Consider the following 23,506-nt stretch of genomic DNA (forward strand, 5'->3'; position numbering starts at 1 on the left):
ACTGGCCAATCAGCATTTTATTTATACAGAGTGATATCCACAGCACTTCCCCTTTTCTTTTTTGTTAAAAAAGGAAGGTTAACTTTCACATAGTAAAATTACAGATAACAAAACAATTATCAAGCAAGAATTACAGTTACAATATTAAAGAAGATATCCTATCTATCTTATATTTGTGAGTTTAAGGTTTTATATCTAACTTATCTTTTATCATAACTGAGAAAATTATAACTATCTAGTCTTCAACCACATCAAAGACCTCAGAAAGATATAATATTACCTGAGAACCAGGAGAAGGATGCAAGCAACTTTTGGGAGTCTTGCAGGGTAGACAGAGACAGCTGGCAGCCTGGACAGTAACCTAATGTTTCTTTGTAAAGTTGGGGTATTTGTCTTCAGCCCACAGGGCAAGCTAGAGTCTCTTGGTCAATTTTCTCAGTGTCCTGTAGAATGTCTGGCAGTTTCCTCTGCGAAGCAGGAACCTGAAGGACCATTTTGTCAAGCAAAGTTCAGTGGTCACCTTTCTATGGGTCCTGCATGTCCAGGTGATCAAGCAGTCCAGGCAAGAACAGTTTCTTGCCCAAATGGCTATTTTTGCCAAGGTGAAGATAAATATGAAATGTCTTTAATGCCCATCCTCCTCTCTGAAGTAAATTGGTGTTGCTAGGAGCAGACCAGAAAGTCTAAATTTTAAAAATATTTTAAATGCCATATTCTGTAGGTCTTTGAAGTGTTTGAAGATTAACTGTCTATCTGAAATATATCTATGTATACCTAGAAAACTTAACATGACTATAAGTTTAACTATCATAGAAGACTAATTGATTTGTATTTCTTAATTATCCATTACAATCGAAATGAGTTGCATAAACATAATATCTCAAACGAGAGTAGAAATATATATATATATATATTATAACAAAATTAACTTTAAGTTTGTATCAATAGACTAAAATCTATACCAATGTAAGACATTTTAAACAAGTTGTTCTTTAAAAGTAAGTTCATTAATGTACCCTTTCATCCTATTATATCTATATCATATGCCCCTTTTTTTTCTTTAGAAAGAGATCACATTTATAATCAATCTGATTTAAATAAAAATATTGGTTTTTCTCTGTCCCACATCAGAGGGCTCTTCTGATTTGGGACACAAGAATCTCTTAACCTTTTCTTTTAGCAATATGTCTGGGTTTAGAGAAGGAGTGAGCCAATTCCAACTCCAAAGCCAGCTTGATAATTTTGGGAATGTGGGCGTAGTTTCTCTTACTACTTCCTGCTGGAATGGGGGCTGTATCTTATGGGGACACAAAGAAAATTTTAGGATTATGTAGTAGTCCAAGAGGGTGAACCTCTGAGCCAGTTGTCTTGAAACCATTCTGGATGTTGGATTATCTGGGCCATGGTGTCATCGGAGACCTTTCAGGTGGTCTTGGCTGATCAAACCTGATATATCTTAATCTGGAACAAATCCACAGCCTCTGGCTTTCTGTGGAAACAAAAGCAGAGACTCTTTTCCAAAGCAACACAAATTTTCAAGTCAAGGTACCTTTAAAATTTACATATTTGTTTAACTCAACAGCTTTTACAATCAAATATTTTTCTGCAGTTAAAAATCCCAAAGACAAGACAAACCAGATTCTCTGTGTAATATCCATCTTTGTAAGACTGAAACGCCACTGTGGCTGCTGGCTCTACCCACCTCAGCTTCCCAACATGGTGGTGGTACAGTTTACCGCCAGCTCTGGGTCTGGAGCCATGTGTACCATCAACTATAAGAAGCAGTTCTATCAAAGCAGCCCATAGCCCAGAAACTTTTTTTTTAAACTACCAAGGCTAAATCTACCACACAGCAGAGTAAAGTGCTGCTCATAGACTCCTCATTCTGCCGCACTGCAGGTCAGACACACACGCCAGGAACCCACCAGGAACCCGCCATAGTAGCTCAAACCGGTAGGCTGCCACTAACTTGAGAGAGACAACTAGGAAGCTGTTTTAAGCTCTATTTTAGAATCTTTTTTCTCAGGTTTTAGGTGGAAACTCTTGCCAACACGTTGGGTGCCATTTGTAGTTAGAGTTTTTTTTTGCCTGGCCCACAGTCAGGACAAATCTCTCTCACCCACCAGTCCCACAGTCACTCAGACCCAACCAAGTAAGCACACAGAGACTTATATTACTTAAACTGCTTGGCCATTAGCTCAGACCTACCCTTGTCTAGCTCTTACTCTTATATTTAGCTCATTTCTATTAATCTATACTTTGCCATGTGGCTCATAGCTTACCAATACATTATTTCTTTCTTGTCATGGTGGTGGCTGGCTGTGTCTCCTCCACCTTCCACTTCCCAGAATTCACTTCTCTGCTTGTCCCACCTATACTTCCTGCCTGGCTACTGGCCAATCAGTATTTTATTTATACAGAGTGATATCCACAGCAGGGATGGGGTGGGAAAGCAATGGAAGAGATACCATTACGCCTGTAATCCCAGCACTCTGGAGGCAGAGCCAGGTGGATCTCTGTGAGTTCGAGGCCAGCCTGGGCTACCAAGTGAGTTCCAGGAAAGGTGCAAAGCTACACAGGGAAACCCTGTCTGGAAAAACCGAAAAAACAAACAAACAAACAAACAAACAACAACAACAAAAAAACCCAAAAAATACTGTAACTTTAGTTAAAGTGATACTTTAATAACAGTGAAGTTTTAATTAAAATGGGTTGTTTTGGAGAATAATAAATATCTTCAAAGAATGTTGATTAATGTTGTTCTGTAAGATACAAGAACATATGTAAGATTCATTCTAGAAACTTTCCTAAAGAATAATAACATCTAGCCATAATATAAAAAGTATTAAAAATTTGAAATATATTTTAATGTTTTATACTTTATGTAATTTTATACTTTTGCAACATCTCCAGATGCTATTATAAAAACAAATATTTCTATAAATTTTTTGTACTTATAAAAGTGACCTGGAGAGATGGTTCAACATTAAAGAGCACTTATGGCTCTTTCAGAGGATTGAAGTTTGGTTCCCCTCACTCCTGATGGGCCTCTCACAGATGCCTATAATTCCAGGTCCAGGTAGTCAAATACCTTCTTCTGACCTCTTCAGGTACCTGCATTCCTGTGCATATACTCACTGACAGACACCATCCATACACATAATTTGATATAAGATAAATCTTTGCTGGGGATGTTGTAAAAATATTGCTCTGATTGATTGATAAATAAAACGCTGATTGGCCAGTAGCCAGGCAGAAAGTATAGTGTAGGTGGGATAAGGAGAGAGGAGAATTCTGGGAGGTAGAAGGCTGAGTCAGGAGATGCTGCCAGCTGCTGTTGCCATGAGAAGCAAGTTGTAAGGTACTAGTAAGCCACAAGCTATGTGTCAACTTATAGATGAATAGAAATGGGTTAATTTAAGATATAAGAACTAGATAGCAAGAAGCCTGCCATGACCATACAGTTTATAAGTAATATAAGTTTCTATGTGTTTACTTAGGTCTGAGCAGCTTTGGGCCGGGAGGGACTGGAGAAAACTCCAGCTACAAATCTTTAAAAATAATATCTTCAAAAACTGGGCAAAGATTGACTTAGTTTTGGAAGAAGACTGCATTCATTTAGATGAGAATATACATTAGCAAGTTCTTTGGGTGCCCTGCTCCATCATGGCTGAAGTCTGTCCACCACACAATGCCTCTGCAACAATGATCATTATCATTTTCTTATCTAACACTAAACCAAAGAAGACTTAGAAGATAAAGATGCTGCTGCCCAGGTTTAGCAGAATGGTCAGCAGCAACTGTTTTTAGTTGGAAGATTAGCAGATTTTTTTTTTTTATTTGTGAAATAGAGGCTAGATTATCCTGTTGTTACATGAAAATGGAACCATGCATTTAAACAGTGATACTACACAGAATGTTCTTCATGGCTCAGTGGTATCTACATAAGGCACCATCCAGGACAATGGAACCATTCTTGAGGCACCAGAATCAACCAGACTTGCCCAGAGAGGGTTGTGGTTTGTACCTGGTGTTACTCAATTCAGGATTCAATCCAGTACAGAATGCTGGCTTCCTTTGTGAGTTTATGTTGGAGAAATGGACCCAGAATATTGCTGTGATAACAGTTTTGCAAGTAAAAATGACCACTTAGGAAATGCATATTTGTGGTCCATCTGCTTTCATTGAGGGAGCTGTAAATGTAGAAGGAAATAAATTACTTCCCATTAATCTGTTCCTAAGAGTGCATTTCTTTTAAAATTCTTGGAAGAATTTGTCATTTCATACTTAATACTGTACTAATTCACACTAATGACTTGAGAATCTCTGGGTAATAACTTAATTGTGTAATGAGTACTGATGAACATTAAAAAGCAGCGTTATAAAATCAGGAATATGAATGCTAAGATGTACTTGCTTTATTTATTTTGACAAGGGCAGTTTACTTTCTGTAACTCATAATAAAGTACTACTGTAAATGTACTAAAGTTGTTTTATTAAAGTAATAAAATCTGAATGGAAGGCTTCACTAAGGCCCACTACCATTATATCATTACCAAACGAGTTAAAGATGCCAAGTTACTGTGTTTTTTGTTTTCTTTATAAAATTCTGTTTAGAATTTTGCAACATTCATGGAACATAAGGAAAGTGATGTCCTACTCTTCTGCTTGTGTTTAGAATGAAAACGTTCCTGACTTCCACACAATTCCAAGCAGATTCTCTGCACAGTTGGCCAGAACATTTGACTCATAAAACTAATATCATATACAGATCACAGCTAAACCCTGTGCTGTGAATACTCACTCAAACTTCACTAGCAACTGTTTTGGAAGTTCAAAACTGAAGCAGAAGAAACATCAGAGCCCATGGACAGACTCAAGGAGACACAGCTCTGTATACACACATTTTCATGACTGAGTTCATTCTGGGGATTTGGCTTACCCTTGTCATTTTAGTTCTAATGTGATCATGAGCTTCTCAAAGTAAAGACACTAGTTGGGCATGGTGACACATGTCTTTAATATCAGCACTGGAAAGGCAGAAGCAGAGTGATCTCTTTGAGCTAAATGCCAGCTGGGTCAACATAGCAACTTTGAGGCCAGCAAAGGCTATGTAGTGAGATCTTATCCTCAAACAAAATAAAACAACAAAACAAAACAAACAATACAAGTCAGTCAGGACACATACCACTTAAATTCTCTGAGTTGTTATGTAGCACAAAAGCTTAATCCTTACTGTTGACTATAAGAAATGACATTATTCAAAGATAATGCCAGCAAAACTATCATAAACTATAAGGTGACTCACATTTTTCTATTATAAATTTTCCTACTTCTGTAAGTTTGGATATATGATTTAGCTAGTGGGTCCAATGAGGAAGAAAGCATAAATATTGGTAGCATTTGGGAAGAAAATACATTTAAGCCTACACTTACATTTTTAGTAAGGTCATACACATATGAAAATTTACTAAAGCCTGTGACAATTTTTTTAACTCAGTGTCACACACCTTGGCATGTGTCCTTTATTCTGGATGATTTTCACCTCTTTTCATCAAGAGCTTGGTACTTGGAGCTATATATAGAAGGGGCTTGGGGTCTCTTTTTATATAATTCTGCCTTAATTAAAGTTCCAAATTCTTTCCTTACATTTCCCATTGAATAGAAGCAAAGTGTACCCAGATAGGCCTACTGTCCATTATTCAGAACTTTCAATAAGTCTGCAGCCATAAAAATAAAGATAGCAAGACTTTAATATATTTTAAGGGCAGATAGTCTCTTTATTGCTCTTTAATGTCATGATATTTAATAAAATTATTGGAATAGATTAACATATGTTTATATGTATATAATTTGCTCTAATACCAATTTTTATTTAAGCTCTTTTACTAAATGTAATGTGTAATGAAGAGCTAGAGAAATATATAATATAAAATTATAGCACAAAAGCATGAAGTCAAGTGATCTGATGTATTCTTCTTCCAGGAGCCTTCTCTTTGTCCCTCTGTGATCTTATCTGGGCTGCTATGGTTCACTGTGTATTATACATTTGAAAGTGGAATTATATTGTCAATTTGTAAACTTTTGTGAACTTTTCATTTATTTGTAAACTTTTAGAAAAGGCAACTTGAGAATAGAATGGCAAATCTCTATGAGAACAGACTCAGCCCAGGGTTAACTCCAGGATATGAGTGATGTGGCCTGAAATCTTCCACTGGATAATTAGAGTTTCATAGTTCACAAGCTCAGACTTTTCTGAAAATGTCCTCCTTCAGATTCTGACTTCCCTTGTGCTTAGTTTCCATCACCCTCTAACACAAGGTTGTACAATTTGATGTTTGAACTCATCTGTGATTCATCATTTACTGGCTATATAATGTTGATGTCTTAACCATTTCAGGCCTGAGTTTCCAGCTTAGTTGGTTTAAATTAGCAGTCATATTTTATTTGGGAAACATGGTAAGTTTATATATAAGATAATTAAAGTTTTATTTCAGATGCTGCATATGTTAAACATTCAAAAGTGTCAATAATTCTATAAATTTTATGTATTGAGAAAGAAAAATACTGTGTATTCAATCATCAAGGTAGAGTTTCTATTAAAGTCAAATAATGCTCCACATACAAGGTGTAGAAGTTTGGACTGGCTTCAGTGGCTTCCTTTGTAAATCTTGTTGATTAATGTAGAAAAGAACAGGATGGAGGAGAGAATATAGAGAGGAATAACTACTATTGAATACATTTGAAAAAGCTGCATGGAGAGACACTACAGTAGAATCACCCAATTGTACATACATATTTATCTAAAAGTAGGTGGAGTGGAGTTGCCCTAAGATGGAGAGTGGGGAGGTCTTTCCTAAATGCCATAGGCTATATGTACAAAGCCCAGTGCCAGACTGGATTACCTTTTTTGAGTTGTTGGTTGATGGGTTTTATGGACATTCCCATTCCCAAACATTACAAGCTATTGCTGTTGTACTTGTCTCTCCTCCAGAACTTGATTTTAACACCCTATTACCAAAGAGAACACATACTTGAGTCATAGGACATGAAGACAGACTTGTAGACAAATTTTTAAATGGTCTTATTAAATAAAAACCATGGAGCCAGATATAGGGGTTAAAGCCTGAGAGAGATCAGAGGAATAGGTTCAGCTACAAACTAACTTCAGCTTCCACATGAGATCTACTTCCTGTCTACCAATGCCTATATGCCTTGCTGTTCTGCTATCTGATTTGTTCATTCCCTCCAGCTACATCACTTCCTCTTCCTGCCCAGCTCTGTCACTTCCTGTCTGTCTGTACAGACCCCTAGACCTCCATGGTTAACTAGTGTTGGAATTTAAGGTGTGTGCCACCACACCTGGTTCTGTTTCCAGTGTGGCCTTGAACTCACAGAGATCCAGACAGATTCCTATCTGCTGAATGATAGGACTAAAGGCATGCGCTAACATTGCATGACTTTTGTGTTTACTTATAATGGCTTGATTTTTCATCTGATGGTCCAGGCAAAGCTTTATTTATTAGAGCAAAAATAAAATAGCACCACACAGACAGTCAGGAATGTGATCACAGGTTGCAATAAAAGTAACTAACATAGGAAACTGGTTTTGAGGAATAAATGATCTTGTTGCCAAGATGAACCTGACCGTGTGGCTGCTGGATCTGGTTTGAGAGATGAATATTTTGGAGTTTGAAGAATGGATATCTGAATGAGAATAAAGTGCTGGAAACTGACCTGATAGTAATCAACACAAGTAGACTCTTGGATGGAGAATTTCAAACAGCTTTTCTAAGAAAACTTGATGAGCACTGATGAAGTACAAGAGGAATTTTAACACTCTAATAGAAAAAAATGTAACATAGCTTGCAGCAGTATAAAAGTTTTGTAGCTGAAAAAACATACTAATTAACATGAAAACTCTCTCTACTCATACACTTTACTACCATCATAGGGTTTTTATTGTTGTGAAGAGACACCATGACCATGACAACTCTGTCTTTTTTTGTTATTTATTATATTTGTGTTTTAATTTTACACATCAGCCATGGGTTCCCCTGTCCTCCCCGCTCCTGCCCCTGCCCCCACCTTTCCCCCAGCCCCTCCCCTCCATTCCCATCTCCTCCAGGGCCAAGACTCTCCTGGGGATTCATTTAAACCTGGTGGATTCAGTACAGGCAGGTCCAGTCCCCTCCTTCCAGGCTGAGCAAAGTGTCCCTCTGTAAGCACAAGGTTCCAAACAGCCAGCTCATGCACTAAGGACAGGTCCTGGTCCCACAGCCTGGATGCCTCCCAAGCAGTTCAAGCTATTCAATCATGACAACTCTTATAAAGAAAAATATTTAATTGGTGTGGCTTGCTTACAGTTTCAGAGGTTCAGTCCGTTATCATCATGGCAGCATGGAGGCAGATGTGGTGCTGGAGCTGAGAGTTCTACATCTTGCAGGCAACAGGAAGTCAACTGACTGTCACACTGAGGGAAACTTGGGTAAAAGAGACCTCAAAGCCTGTCCCCATAGTGACACACTTCCTTTAACAAGCCCACAGCTCTTAATAGTGTCACTCCCTTTGGGGGCCATTTTCTTTCAAACCACCATATTAGGTCATATTTATGAAGAGATTTATCCATTTATTTTATGTTTTCCAGTTTGGTGGAGTACAGATTTTTAAAGTATGTTCTTTGGATTCTTTGAATTTCTTTGGTATCTGCTATAATATCTACTTTCACCTCTGATTTTATTCATTTGGATCTATCCCTCTCCATCTCTTAGTATTTTGCTAACGGTTTATCAACCTTAATGATTTTCACAAAGAATCAGCTCTTTGTTTCTTTCATTCTTTGCAATGTTTTTGTTTGGTTGTTTTATTTTTCAGATTTCAGCCCTGAGTTTGAATATTTTTGCCATCTTCTCCTTTTTTTGTATTCTTTCTTTTCTTTTCTTTCTTTTTTTGTTCCATAGCTTTCAAGAGTCATTAGCTTCCTAATAAGAGATCTCTCAGATTTTTTATGTACACACTTAGTGCATGAACTTGCCTCTTAACACTGCCTTTATTGTATCCCTCAGGTTTGGTATGTTGTGGTTCCATTTTCACTCGATTCCATAAAGTTTATACTTTACTTCTTAATTTCTGCCTTGACACATTTTTAATTCAGTAGTGAGTTGTTCAGTTTCCATGAGTTTAAACACTTACTGTTGTTGATATCCATCTTTAATCTGCAGGGGAAAGATTATTTTAATTTTTTGAATCTATACAGATTTACTATGTATCTGAGTATATGTTCAATTTTGTAGAAAGTTTCAAGGGCTGCTGAGATAAAGTATAGTCTTTTATGTTTTGTTGGAATAGTCCCTAAATACCCATAGGTCCCTTTGATTTAACTTCAGCATTTCTCTGTTTAATTTTTGTTTGGATGAATTGTCTTTTGGTTAGAGTATAGTATTGAAGTTGGTCCATAAATGTGTGAGGGTCAACAAATGATTTAAGCTGTAGTAGTGTTTCTTTAAAGAATTTGGGTGCACTTTTGTTTGGTGCATAAATGTTTAGATTTCAATATCCTTTTGGTGGATTTTCCTTTGATGAGTATGAAGTGTTTCCCTACCTCTTTTGATTGGTTTTGGTTTGAAGTCTGTGTTGTCTGATATTAAAATGTCTGTAAAAACTTGCTTTTAAGTCCGTTTACTCAGAATATCTTTCCCATAATTATGTTTCTTAGATGCATTAGAAAGATGGACCTTTTTTCTAATTCAGTTAGTTTGAATCTTCTAATTAAGAAATTTAGACCATTAATGTTGAGTGTCATCAATGAGCCGCATTTATTGATTCTTGTTATTTTGTTGTTTTAGAGTTTTTCCTCATCTTTTGATTTACTGGTCTTGAATTTTTTTCATTGCTTTTGTTTTCTTGGGATTCTTAAGCTAGGAGTACAAACATGCCTTTCCTTTTTCCCTTGAATTGCTTTTGTTAGGTATTTTGTGATACTAGCATGATAAGCAAGTCATTCATTGTCAAACACTGAATTATAAGTATCATTGTTCTGATGTTGAGGTCACTAAGGACTAGAGATAGAGAGAAGAGAATGATTGTATCTGGCACCATATTTTTGGTACTTTAATTATTTTAATTTAATATATTATTTTTTTTCTCATCTGTAACTTTATTCTAAACTACCTCTCTTCTTTTAGTGTTTTTGCCTTCAAACTCACCCTTCGTTTGGTATGTTACTATGTTTACTTTTCCAAAGATAACTCTGATATGCTAACATCTCTCTTTTCAATTTCCTTTGTTATGTTCTCTCATTTCTGGAACTGTTCTGATTCTTTCATCTTGCAAGTAGCTACATTTTTTTCTACTTCCTTACCATATCTTGTTCAATTTTACCCAGCTCATCTCAGGGCTGGAGGATTATCTAATGCTACATGTTACATAATGTGACTTTAGATTTATATACATCCTTTCCTACTTTTTATGCTGTCTTATAAACTCTTAAGAAATCAGTATCTTACTGTCTCTTGAAGCTTCTTTGGTGTCTACAGAGTTAATGTTTATACTCATTCATTTTTCCTTATGTATTGTGCACATTATTACAATTGAATTCCTATTTTATACTATTGTAATCCATTCTTTAAAAATTAAAATAATGAATTCTTTTCAAAACTGACACATTAATAAAGTCCAAAATATACCCAGCTACTCAATGAATTGTTTTCTATTTTGCTGTTCTAGAGTAATAAAATATTAACCTCCTTGGAAAATACTGTAATGATATGCAAATTCAGGCCACAGCCTCAAAATCTTTGTGCTTACCTTTTTACTTGATTCTTGCAAATACAATTATTAGAACAATTTTGTTTTTAAAATAATTTGTTCCAATTTCACATAAAGGATATAATTCAATTGAAGAACAAAGCATGATTTAACAACAAACTGTGTGAAGCTATTTATTAGGGAGAAGTTGCTTAAAAAGCCCCAGATATGCTAGAAAAAGAAAATGTCATAAAAACAGACATTTTAAAATATTTTGAAATAATTAAGATATTCAAATTATAAAATGGAAATTTGCTATCATAATTGAGATAGAATTTTTTTTTGTGGATAAGCAAATTAAAAATGATCAGGTTTCTTTTGTTATTGATAAAATTAACAGCTAGAAGTAATTTCATCAGCCTGTACTCTATTATTAACCATCTGTCTATCTCTGTCTCCCTTGTTCCATGTCTATCATCTATCTATCTATCTATCTATCTATCTATCTATCTATCTATCTATCATCTACTATCTATCTATGCCCATGCTCTCTCTCTCTCTCTCTCTCTCTCTCTCTCTCTTTCTCTTTCTCAATTTCTGAAAAATATTTGGAAAGGACTGGCTACTGGCAGAAATGCATAAATGTAGAGAAAAATATTGACTATGAAGATGGCTTAGTGGGAAATTGCTTGATTCACAAGCATGAATAATGGTGTCTGCATCCCTAATCCTTACATAAAAAGTAGGGAGTGGTGGCATGTATCTATGATGCTAGTGCTGTGGAGATAGAGATAGAAGGATCCTAGTCTATCTAATCGGTGAGTGTCAAGTTCAGTGGAAGACCCTGCCACAAGAAATAGAATAGAGGAAGAACTGAATATCAACCTCTGGCTTTTAACTGTATGTAGAAGTGAATCACTCCCACAAACACATGTGCTGACAAATAACCCCTTCATTCTTACACCCACTAAAACCATTTAAGATGAGAAAAAACCTTTAAATAATAAGAAAATTTCACATTTTTATGCTTCATAGAACTCAGGCAAATACTATATGTTGTGGAATATTATTTTAACTAGGCAAACATGTATTACATTTGTTTATGCTGCAAAATATTACCTGAACTATATGAAGATTTGTTACATTTGTTTCTGCTGTCTTTGTTAATAATGTAAAGATGTATTATGTTTGTTTCACCTTGCCTGCCTGAGGCACCTGATTGGTCTAATAAAAGGCTGAATGGCCATTAAGCTAGGCAGAAGAGGAAAAGGTAAGGCTGGTGGGCAGAGATAATAATTAGTAGAAGAAATCAAGGCTCAAGAGAAGAAGGAGAAGAGAATGAGAGAGAAAGAGAGAGAGACACCAGGGCCAGAAGTCAAGCAGCCATCAGCCAGACATGGAGGCAGTAGGAAAGTAAGATATACAGAAAGAAAGAAAGATTAAAAAGCCCCAAGGCAAAATGATGTGGGATAATGCTTTTATACACTGGTTTAATAAAACACTGATTGTCAGTTGGCCAGACAGGAAGAATAGGTAGGGCAATCAGATGAGAATTCTGGGAAGAGAAAGGGCCAGCCAGACACAGAGGAAACAAGGTGACAAGGTAGAACTGAGAGAAAGTACCAAGCCATATGGCTAAGCATAAATAAGAATTATGGGTTAATTTAAGTGTATGAGCTAGTCAGTAATAAGCCTGAGCTAATGGGTGAGCAGTTATAATTAATACAAACTTCTGAGTGATTATTTTATAAGTTGGCCATGGGACTGTGGGGGCCTGGTGTGACCAGAGAAACTTCTAGCTACAATTGGTGCACAATGTGGGGTGAGAGTTTCCACCTAAAACCTGAGAAATCTTTTAAAAAAGAGATTCTAAAACAGAGCTAAAAACAGCTTCCTAGTTGTGTTTCTCAGGCAAGCCATGAGCTACACTATGACAGGTTTGCAGCAGTGTGTGTGTTTGACCTTCAGCAATTCCTGCCACAGTACACAGTAGTGTCTCCAAGCTTCACAGCATGGTGGATGTAGCTTTTGCTAGTATGAAGAAGAAGAAGGAGGAGGAGGAGGAGGAGGAGGAGGAGGAGGAGGAGGAGGAGAAGGAGAAGGAGAAGAAGAAGGGAAGAAGAAAGAGAAGAAGAAGAAGAGGAGGAGGATGATGATGATGATGATGAGGAGGAGGAGGAGGAGGAGGAGGAGGAGGAGGAGGTTGTTTCTGGGCTACATGCTGCTGGATGGAGGCATGGATCCACTGCCTCACAGAGTCAGTGGAGAGAATGGGTCCTCTGCCATGTTTGAAAGTGAAAGTGGGCAGATTCAGCAGCCAAGGCTGCCATTTCAGTCCTAGCCATGCTGAAGTTTAAAGCAATAGATTCAGAATAAGTCAGATTCAGATGAAATAAAACGCTAAATGGTTTACAGTGTGTGTAAAAATGTACATAGGCTTGAAAGAAAGAGGAAAAGGAGGATAGACAGTTATATAAAGAAATAGTTTTAAAAAATAAAGTCTTTAAAGAGACAGTAAAAGTGATATAAAATAGGCCACATAAAGATGGAAATCACACAGAGAATCTAGATTATATTGTCTTTGGGATTTTTAACTGCAGAAAGACTTTGATAGTAAAAGCTGCTCAGTTAAACAAATATGTATATTTTAAAGGTATCTTGGCTTCAAAATTTGTGTTTAAGGATATGTTGGTTTGGAAAAGAGGTTCTGCTTTTGTTTTCACAGAAGATGAAAACCTATTGATTGCTTCCAAGCTAATAAGGTTTGGTCAAGGAAGACCTCTTGAGAGGTCTCCAGATGTTCCAACATCCAAAACAGCTTCAAGGCAACTGGCTCAGACCAAGAAGCCTCACAGACTATTCCAGTCATGATTTGACCATAATTCTTAATTTCCTCAGGATCTCCATAAGATTGCCAGCACGCTTAACCATCAGGAAGTAGTATGAGAAGCTATGCTCAAATTCCCAAAATATTGTTTATAAATGTTTATTATTATTTAAAGGTGGTTGATTATAAATGTAATCTCTTTCTAAAGATGAAAAGGGGATATTATAGATATGATAGGATGAAAGGGTAGATTATTGAGCCTGCTTTTAAAGAGCAACAAACTTATTTAAAAATGTTTTATATTGCTATGGATTTTAGCTTATTGATACAAATTTAAAGATAATTTTGTTATACTATATGTATATTTCTACTCTTGTTTAAGGTATTTTGTTTGTGAATTCATTTGAAATTATAGTGTATAATTAAGAAATACATATTAATAATTAGTTATCTATGATAATCACACTTATAGTCATGTTAGTTAAGTTTTCTAGGTATACATAGATATTTTAATTAGGTAGGTAATCTTCAAACACTTCAAAGGCCTACAGAATATGGCATTTAAAATATTTAAAAAACTTAGACTTTCTGGACAGTGAGACACATCTGCTCCTAGCAGCACTGATTTACTTCAAAGAGAAAGATGAGCATCGAAGACACTCCATATAGAATTATCTTCTTCTTGTCAAAAATAGTCATTTGGGCAAGAAACTATTCTTGCATGGACTGCTTGACAAAATATTGTATCGACCAGATATGCAAGACCCATAGGAAGGTGACCACTAAACTTTGCAACGTAAGATGGTCCCTCAGGTTACTGCTTCACAGAAGAAACTACAGGACACAGAGAAAAGTGATTGAGAGACTCTAGACCTAAAGGCTGAGGATGGATGCCCCAAAGTTGCTGAGGAACTTTGGATGACTGTCCAGGAAGTCAGCTGTCTCTGTCATTTCCAGAACTTTGGAAGTTGCTTTCAATGAATTCTTGTTTCCTTGGGTAATATTATATCCTTCTGGAGTCTTTGATGTAGTTGAAGACTAGATAGTTATAATTATAATTTTCTTTGGTTATGATAAAAGATAAATTAGATATGAAAATTTAGACTCATAAAAATAAGAGAGTATTTTCTTTAATTTTGCCAAATACAAATGGATTAGATATTGTAATTATAATTCCTGCTTGGTAATCTTTCTATTATATGTAATTTTACTATGTTAAAGTTAAAATCTTCCTTTTTGATTAGACAGAAAAGGGGAAATGCTGTGAGATAATGCTTTTATACACTTGTTTAATAAAATGCTGATTGGCCAATAGCCAGGCAGGAATTATAGGCAGGGTGAGCAGACAAGGAGAATTCTGGGAAGAGAAAGAGCTGAGTCAGAAGTCACCAGCCAGATACTAGCCAGACACAGAGGAAACAAGATGACAAGTAGAACTGAGAAAGGGTACCAAATCACATGGCTAAACATAAATAAGAATTGTGGGTTAATTTAAGTGTAAGAGCTAGTCAGTAATAAGCCTGAGCTAATGGCTGAGCAGTTATAATTAATACAAGCTTCTGAGTGATTTTTTTATAAGTTGGCCATGGGACTGTGGGGGCCTGGCAGCACCAGAGAAATTTCTGGCTACAACAAAAGGTAGATAAAAAGAAACAGATTAAAATAAGAGCTATGATAAGCTCAAGCATTCATAACTTGCAAGAAGTCTCTATGTCATGATTTGAGATGTCGTTGGTGGCCCAATAGAGAAAGCCTGTTACAAGTATATGTTTTCAAAAGTAGCTCCTGGTAAGAGAATAATGAATTCATATTTTTGAAGATCCAAATTTATGAATTTATACAAAAGAATGATTAAAGTAGACTTGATCTGGAAACCTGAGTGTGTTCAGCCATGCAAAAGACATTTTCTCTTTCTAAGATGTGTGCTGCTTCTCTCCGCAGGGCTTTTGCTTTCTGATGGGCACCATGGCATGAGCCAGCAAAAAAAGAAACACTAAGGGTATTTTTTATGGGTTTCAGACTGAAAATAAAACTGGTTCACTCTTTTTCTATCTACAGCTATCATATTTTACTTTTCTTTTTAAGAGAAAAAGATTGCTCAGCTTTCCTGGGAAAATTGCTTCAGGCCTGGATCTTGAAAGCCAAGACATGGTAGTAAAGGCAATACAACACTTCTTTAAGTTTCCGTGTTTGCAGTGAAAAAGCCAGAGATGTGTAGACAGTTACAGTTGGCAAAAATTAATTTTAATATGTCATTTTAAAAATTAAGGATTATAAAAATCAATGAAAAAATTCATTCATGTGTAGTTAATTTCTTACTCACTAAGGCTGATCTATTGAATGCTCAGTTTACTTTGTAATAGCAGCAAAATTTGGTAGATAACTAGGAGATTAAATAAAGTGTACTGCAAAGAAAAATAGGAGAATTAGATCATCAAGACACAGGTAAATACTGCTTTCCCCCTGATTGAGATTCCCAGATAGAAATTGTTAATTTTTTTCTTTTTTTTATAGTTCAAGTATACAGTAAATGTAAGCTTTTTACACAGTGATTCATTTTACCTTCTAATAAAGTGATTCATTAACAACAAATAAAAATAATTAAAGTTATATGATATGGATGAAATAAGATGACCAATGAAATCCCTTCAGAGGTTTGAGAGTCTGTTCTGTAAGAATTCTGGGCCCGCTGTGCTGAATTCTAATATATATATATATATTTTACTGATGGATGTGAAGAGTTTGTTTCATATGGCCAAAACTTTAAAGAGGCTCAGGAGGGGCTTTTTACATACATACCCCCTCCACACACTTCCAACAGAAAAATGAGATAGATATATTTTCTTTTGTGAAATGTCATGTAATTTGCATGTTTGTTGGTGGATTTTTATGATCGTTCACAAGTGATGCTTATGGTGTCATTAAAAAACTAAAAGTGATATTTTGAATGACAGAACACTGTAGATGGTAATAGAATGCTCAGATTAATTTTCGAGCTATTGGAAACCTACGTTTGGGGAGAATGGAGTTAGCGGTATTGAACTGAGCAACCATTAACGCTATGTGGGGGTACACCTTCCATACTCTCATACTACTTTCACCGCAGGACAGTGTAGCAGACACTGTTTGCCACACTAGCACCTTTTCCACGGGGATGCTATTTTTCATACTCTAGTGTCACTTCTCCGTCCACTAGTCACAATGCTTCCATCCTCTGAGGATGAGAGGATTGCTAATAGCCAGCTAAGCCAAGCAGAGATAGTGCTCCAAAGGGGGCCAAGATTAAGGAAAGGCCTATGGCACAGATTGTGATATACAGTTTGCTGAAGGCCTTTCCAAGTTGTTTTGAGACATGTGTGAGCAGTTTGTAAAGTCCTTATGACATTTTGGTTCACATGCTCCTGAGAAGAATACTTAGAAATATATTCATTAACAAAGATTAGACTGTCTATATTAAAACTGGTAGCTTGTCATTCTAAGGTCACTTTTTTTTTTTGGTAAAATACATACAACTATCTATCATGGGATTTGTATAAATATTGAATAAGAAAACCCACTGTAAGATATAAACTTAGTTTTTCAGATACCATTAAAATTCTTACTGTTCTCTCTTTGTGTATATATATGTATAATAAATGAAATTTTAAAATGAAATCTTTGTGTGGCTAATGTCTCAGAACTCTGTTATGGATACAGTTTCTTTTTTATTTTATTTATTTATCTTTATCTTTATTTTATTTATTTGTGTATGGATATATTGTTTGCATGTATATCTGTGTATCATGTATGTGTCTGGTGCCCACTGAGACCAGAAGAAGGCATCAGATCCTTTGAGAGTGGAATTACACAGATGGTTGTGAGCTGCCATGGGGTACAGGGACTCTATCTGGGCCTTCTGGAAGAGTATATGGTGTTCTTAGCCATGAAGCCATGGCTCCAGCCCTGAAGCTGCTTTTTAAATTTGAAAAAATCAGTGAAGAATAAATTTTCTGTGGCTTTTATCACCAGCTTTTTATCACAAAGCCAGGAATTATTTATGGGCTTAGCTCTATAATCTCAATATTGATCTTTGCTTTTTAGTGTTTCTTCAGAGGTTATATGAAAACATTCCCATAAAGCTCAGGGTAATCAAAACTTATTGCCTGAGAGCAGATTCTTGTTTTGAAGAATTAAATAAAAATAATAAGGTTTGAGAAGGAAGTAGATTATGGTCTTTAACTAGTATAATTTATTATAAAGTCCTTATATTTCTTAATCTTAATAAATGATAAAGTAAGCATATTTCTAATATATTGTTCTTGTGAGTGCTGAGAATATGTTGGAGGAGTAGAGAAGCTATGTCAACATAACTTCCTAGTGAAGGACACAATCTCAGGCTTGAGTCCTGTCTGTCTCACCCTGAGAACCAGGTTGGCTTGAAACTCACTCTCTAACCCAGGCTACCTTGAACTCATGAAGAGTCTCCTGCCTCAGCCTCCCGAGTCCTGTGATGGCAGGTGTGGACCACCACTTGTGTTTTCTTTAAAAGTGTATTCTTAGTGTAGAGATTCCTCTCTCCTCACATGATAGAACACACTAAGAGTGAGATGTAGACTGACCATAAGAAGTCTTCACCAGCTCTGGTTATGTGTGAAGATGCTCCAGAAACACAGGAAGAAAGCAGGGATGCTGCCAACAGCTTCAGATGGCACAGGTCCTGATGCTGTCGCCTGGCACTGCATACCTCCTGCTCACAAGCCCAGGTTGTCATAGATATGGGGCTTTATTTACTGTGCCACTTTGGGGGATTCTTTGTCCTTATCCCTTTAAGGATTGCATTGCCCATTTTCCTCCCCCCCTAGGGGGGCATTTACTCCATGCTGAGTCACTTTGTCACATGTCCCATCTCTTCACAGTCTTTTGTATATTTCCCATCCCTGTCTTGTCTACCTCAGTTCTTCAGTCTGGTGTTTAGAACTATTTTAAGATCAGTAATTTATAGTCTCTTATTTTTTCTTAAAGGTGTCTGTGAAATTCTTAATTTTACCTCTCTTTCCATCGGCCTATTTTTTTTTTTTTTTTTTACAAATTGCAACCTCAGCCTAAATGTTATGGCATATTTATTTTCTTGAATATATTAATTATAGTTACTTTGAGGCTATATCTAATACTTCTCATGCATAGCTGTCTTGTCTATTTTACCATATGCATTGTGTGTGTGTGTGTGTGTGTGTGTGTGTGTGTGTGTGTGTGTGTGCAAGCTCTGGTGCCTGTGTATGTGGGTTAGTGTGCATGCAAGCCCTGGTGCCTGTGCATGTGGGTAAGTGTGCATGCAAGCCCTGGTGCCTGTGCATGTGGATAAGTGTGCAGGTGGAGGCTAAAGTTCAACCCTGAGTGTATTCCTTAATCACTCTTGTATCTTAGTTTTTGAGACAAGGTCTCTCCCTGAACCTAGAGGTTCCCAATTTGGCTATCAGCCTGGTGTGTTCAATGATTCTCCTTTCAAAATTTCTCCAGTGCTGTGGTTACAAGTATGTACAAGAGAATCTCTTTTAATTTTTTTAAAATTTGTTTTGCTTTGTTTTGTTTTTGTAACATGGGTTGTGGAGTATCACACTCATGTCTTCATGCTTGGACATTAGGCCTCCTACCAAGTGAGCTTTCTCCAAGCCTCTGTGAGTCTGTTTTACTGTTGTTGTTGTTGTTGTTGTGTGTATATGTGTATTTACATGTGTATGCATGTCTGTGTATAAACATGGGTGGAGTTAGAGGACAGCCTCAGGCTTAGTTTCTCAGGTGCATCTGTTGTCCTTTGTCTCCTTTTTTAAAAATTGAGTCATGCCTCTCGCTGTCTTGGAACTCATTCATTTAGTAGTCTAGCTGCCCCAAGAGTTCCAGAGAGCTATCTGTCCCTATTTCCTGGGTCTACAATTACAACATGTACCAACATACCTGTTTTTTAAAATCGGTTCTCAGAATTAAACATGGGTCTTTATACTTGCTTGACACACACTTTACTAACTGAGATATCTCCCTTTCCCTCTTTTATGGTCTTGATCTTCAATAATTTTTATTATTTTATATAGTTTAATAATTTTTGAGTGATAGTTTATAAAATAATTTGTGCCTATAGTTCTTATTTCAGAGATAATTATACATTTCATAATTATCTCAATAAAAATGTATTTATCAGTTAAGCATCAACCTATCACTCCATCTGGACTTTACCTGTATTTCTATCTCTAAAAATTGAATTTCAACAATATTTTTTTGTACTTTTGTAAGATTATAATAAACTTCCCATACTTTTTATTTTTAATATCTGTAGTTAATATTAAATTATCTTTAAAGGGAATTGGTATTTCCATGGGAAGTCACAAAGAAATAACTTGTTAAACACTTTCTTTTACCCAAGTTTAATTTTGCCATCAAACTATGAACACATTGTCATGGTTCCCATTCATGTCTGATGTCCACCTGGGTAGACTTCTCAAATGCAGGTTTGTCTTTGCACTGAGAATCAATTTATTCCTCACCTGAATATTCCAACAATTTCTCTCAATTTATACACCTACAAAAGAGGATCTGTCAGTATCTATTTTTCAAATTTCATCTTCATTTTGAAGAGCTTTAGAGGAGAAAAATGCACATAGTCTTGAATATCAATATAAAATTTACCAATTTCTGATTTTTGAATGGGTTTTGATGAAAATTTCACTGATGGATACTAAAAACTACAAAATAAAAAGAATTCTATTTAGTATTTCTTGAAATGTAGCTAGCCATATTAAATCTTCATATTTTCCTGAAACTGTTATGAAAATTAATATCACTTCAAGTAGTGAAAACTAAAATATTTAGCATACAAAATAAAGTTGATTGCAACACAACCATCAGTTTATTTCTTGGATGGTAATAAAATATGTGACCATCTTAACAAAAAAAGGATTCATAAAAATATTTACAACCAGGGCTGGAGAGATGGCTCAGAGGTTAAGAGCACTGGCTGCTCTTCCAGAGGTCCTGAGTTCAATTTCCAGCAACCACATGGTAGCTCACAACCATTTATTTGTAATGAGATCTGGCACCCTCTCCTGTATACATAATAAATAAATAAATTAAAAAACAAAAAACAAAAACCTGCCGGGCAGTGGTGGCGCATGCCTTTAATCCTAGCACTTGGGAGGCAGAGGCAGGCAGATCTCTGTGAGTTTGAGGCCAGCCTGGTCTACTGAGCAAGATCCAGGAAAGGTGCAAAGTTACACAGAGAAACCCTGTCTCGAAAAACTAATAAAAAAATATTTGCAACCCAATTATTTCATGTTATCATTAGAAGGTCATGTGCACAATAGAATAACAGTGATAATAGTATAACAGTAATGTTTGCTTCCGAACAATGTGCTGCTATTAGTGTACTAAACACTTGATTATTTGAACTCATTAATGCATATACATGAATACTCAATGCTCAGAAAAATTCAGCATGGTTAAGGGCGAAGTGAAGTTGACGCCTGCAAGGACAGCATTGAAATCAATTTTCTGACTTCTTCTTCTTCTTCTTCTTCTTCTTCTTCTTCTTCTTCTTATTCTTATTATTATTATTATTATTATTAATAGTATTATTATTATTATTTTACCATTCTTGTGTTTTTAGTGAGCCAAATAAGGAGCAATATGCATATGTATAGTTGAATGAGTATATATAGAGATTATTTGGGATACCTGGACAGACAGCTCAATGGTGAAGAGCACTTGCAGCTCTTTCAGAGGTTCAGATCACCGCACATGTCAGGTGACTCACAATTTCTTAACTCCAGCTGTAGCTAATCCTTCACCCTCTTTTGTACTCTTAAGCACCTGAACTCACATGCACATATTGATACACAGTTACAAATGTAAATAAAAGCAAGTAAATAAATCATAAATATTCAGATTAGATATGAATGTTTGGATATGAAATTTACCTTTTTTAAAATTTAGGTAAATATCTCTACAACTTACTGGTGAAGAACAAGAGCTCTTGTGTGTATATGTACATGGTATGTACTCTGTTTTTGATTATTTTATTCTTTGAGAATTCCATATATATACATATATATGTATATATAATATGTATATTATATATCCGTGTATATCTATATATATATCCATTCCCTCTGGTCTTTCCCCCCTCCACCTCCTTCCACAGGTCCCCTAATTGTTTCCCTTCCATATCTCATATGTTCTCTGTCTCTCTTTGCCTCTTTGTTTCTCTATTTCTCTCTCTCTCTCTCCCTCCTTCCCTCCCTCCCTCCCTCCCTCCCTCCCTCCCTCCCTCCCTCCCTCCTGAGAACTCACTAATTCCAATTTGTGAGACCCATATTTTGTGGGCATGCAGCCCTCCACAAAAAATGTACCAGGGGTCACACTGCAAAAGGAGAGTGATTCTCCCTCCCTCAGCAACTGTCAACTGTCAGCAGGTCCTCAGTATTGGGTGAGACCTGGAGAACATACCTGATCTACATTGCAATCTCGTGTAGGTCTTATGCAGGCAACCATATCTTCTGTGTGTTCCTAAGTGTGAGTCAGTTCATGTGTAGAAGAGAGCACCCCACAGCACACTTCTCATTGATTCTTACACTCTTGTCTCATGCTCCCTGAGTCTTGGTAGGTGTGAAGGTGTTGTGGGAGGAGGTGATAAAGACCTCCATTTAGGACTAAGCACTCACAGTCTCTTGCTGTCAGCACTTTGACAAGTTATGAGTCTCTGCGTTGACTGTTGTCCATTGCAAAAGGAAACTTGACTGACAAAGGTTCAGATCAGCTCAGGTCTATGGGTATAAACACAAATATTTAGAAGGCAATTTGATGACATATCCAAAAATAAGTAATAGCAGATTCCACCTGGGGACTGTGATCTCTCTAGCCAGGGGCTTTTGATCTTTTGATGAGGATTATAGTACCAGGCATATGCTGCATACCACGGCCTCAAATCTAATCACAGAGTGGTAGTTACCACATAACAACTGTTCCACTATTGCATCATGAGCACATTCTGACTGCAAGTAGGTACTGTAACATGTGAGGTCCAGTGCTTATCCAGACACTATTAGTGTCTTCTTCCTCAGCAGCCTGAGTAGAACTTTTCAGTAGTGTAAGAGTCATCCAGTAGGGAGAAAGTTTCCTGGTTTGTTTTTAGGTTGATTTATCTATGTCCTACCATCCATGAGTATGGTGTACTTAGCAAAGGGGTCATACCATGTAGTTATAACGGGCAGCCAAGGGGATTGGTTATAGACTTCCTGACAAATGATTGATAGAATAGTATCCATGTTCTGCACTGCAATTTTTGTTTGCTAATCCATGTCTTCTAGGCATGGCATTGGCTCCCTTGCAGGGTACCTCCACTTGACTACTTTTTGTGTGTTAAAATTAGCTAACTAGTACATACTTGTTGACTTTTTCATACATTCTGAATTTTGGTTAAATAATCAAAATCATTATTTCTTCTTCTCCTCCATCACCCTAACCCTTCCTTTTGAGTTTGGTTTGTGAGTTAGGAGGCGTCCATATGGCTTTTTCATACTTCCTTTGGGTTAGTTCTCCTTTCAATCTCATAGTATCTCTCACACAACTATAAATTTCCATACTTATCCTGTCTGATGAAGAACCAGATAGTGAAAAATTAGAAAAAAAATATTGATTTTCTGAGGTAAAGTTTGTATAGAAAAAAACTGTTTTAAAGTACATAATTACTAGTCTTTAGTAATCTATCATGTCACCTTTATCTACTTTTTGTATGTTAGGGTACTTTTTAGGAACTTAAGTGCAGCTGTGGAAAGGCTCTTTTCAGAGTCTTCTGTTGGCACTATGATGATATATGCTTGGCCAAATTCAAAGACTCAATATGTGCTCTCACATTGGGGCTTGCCTTCCTGAAACCCAGCTTCTATATTAAAAAAATCTTAACCATCA

Source organism: Onychomys torridus, chromosome 23, assembly GCF_903995425.1.
Source record: "Onychomys torridus chromosome 23, mOncTor1.1, whole genome shotgun sequence".
Classification (NCBI taxonomy): domain Eukaryota; kingdom Metazoa; phylum Chordata; class Mammalia; order Rodentia; family Cricetidae; genus Onychomys; species Onychomys torridus.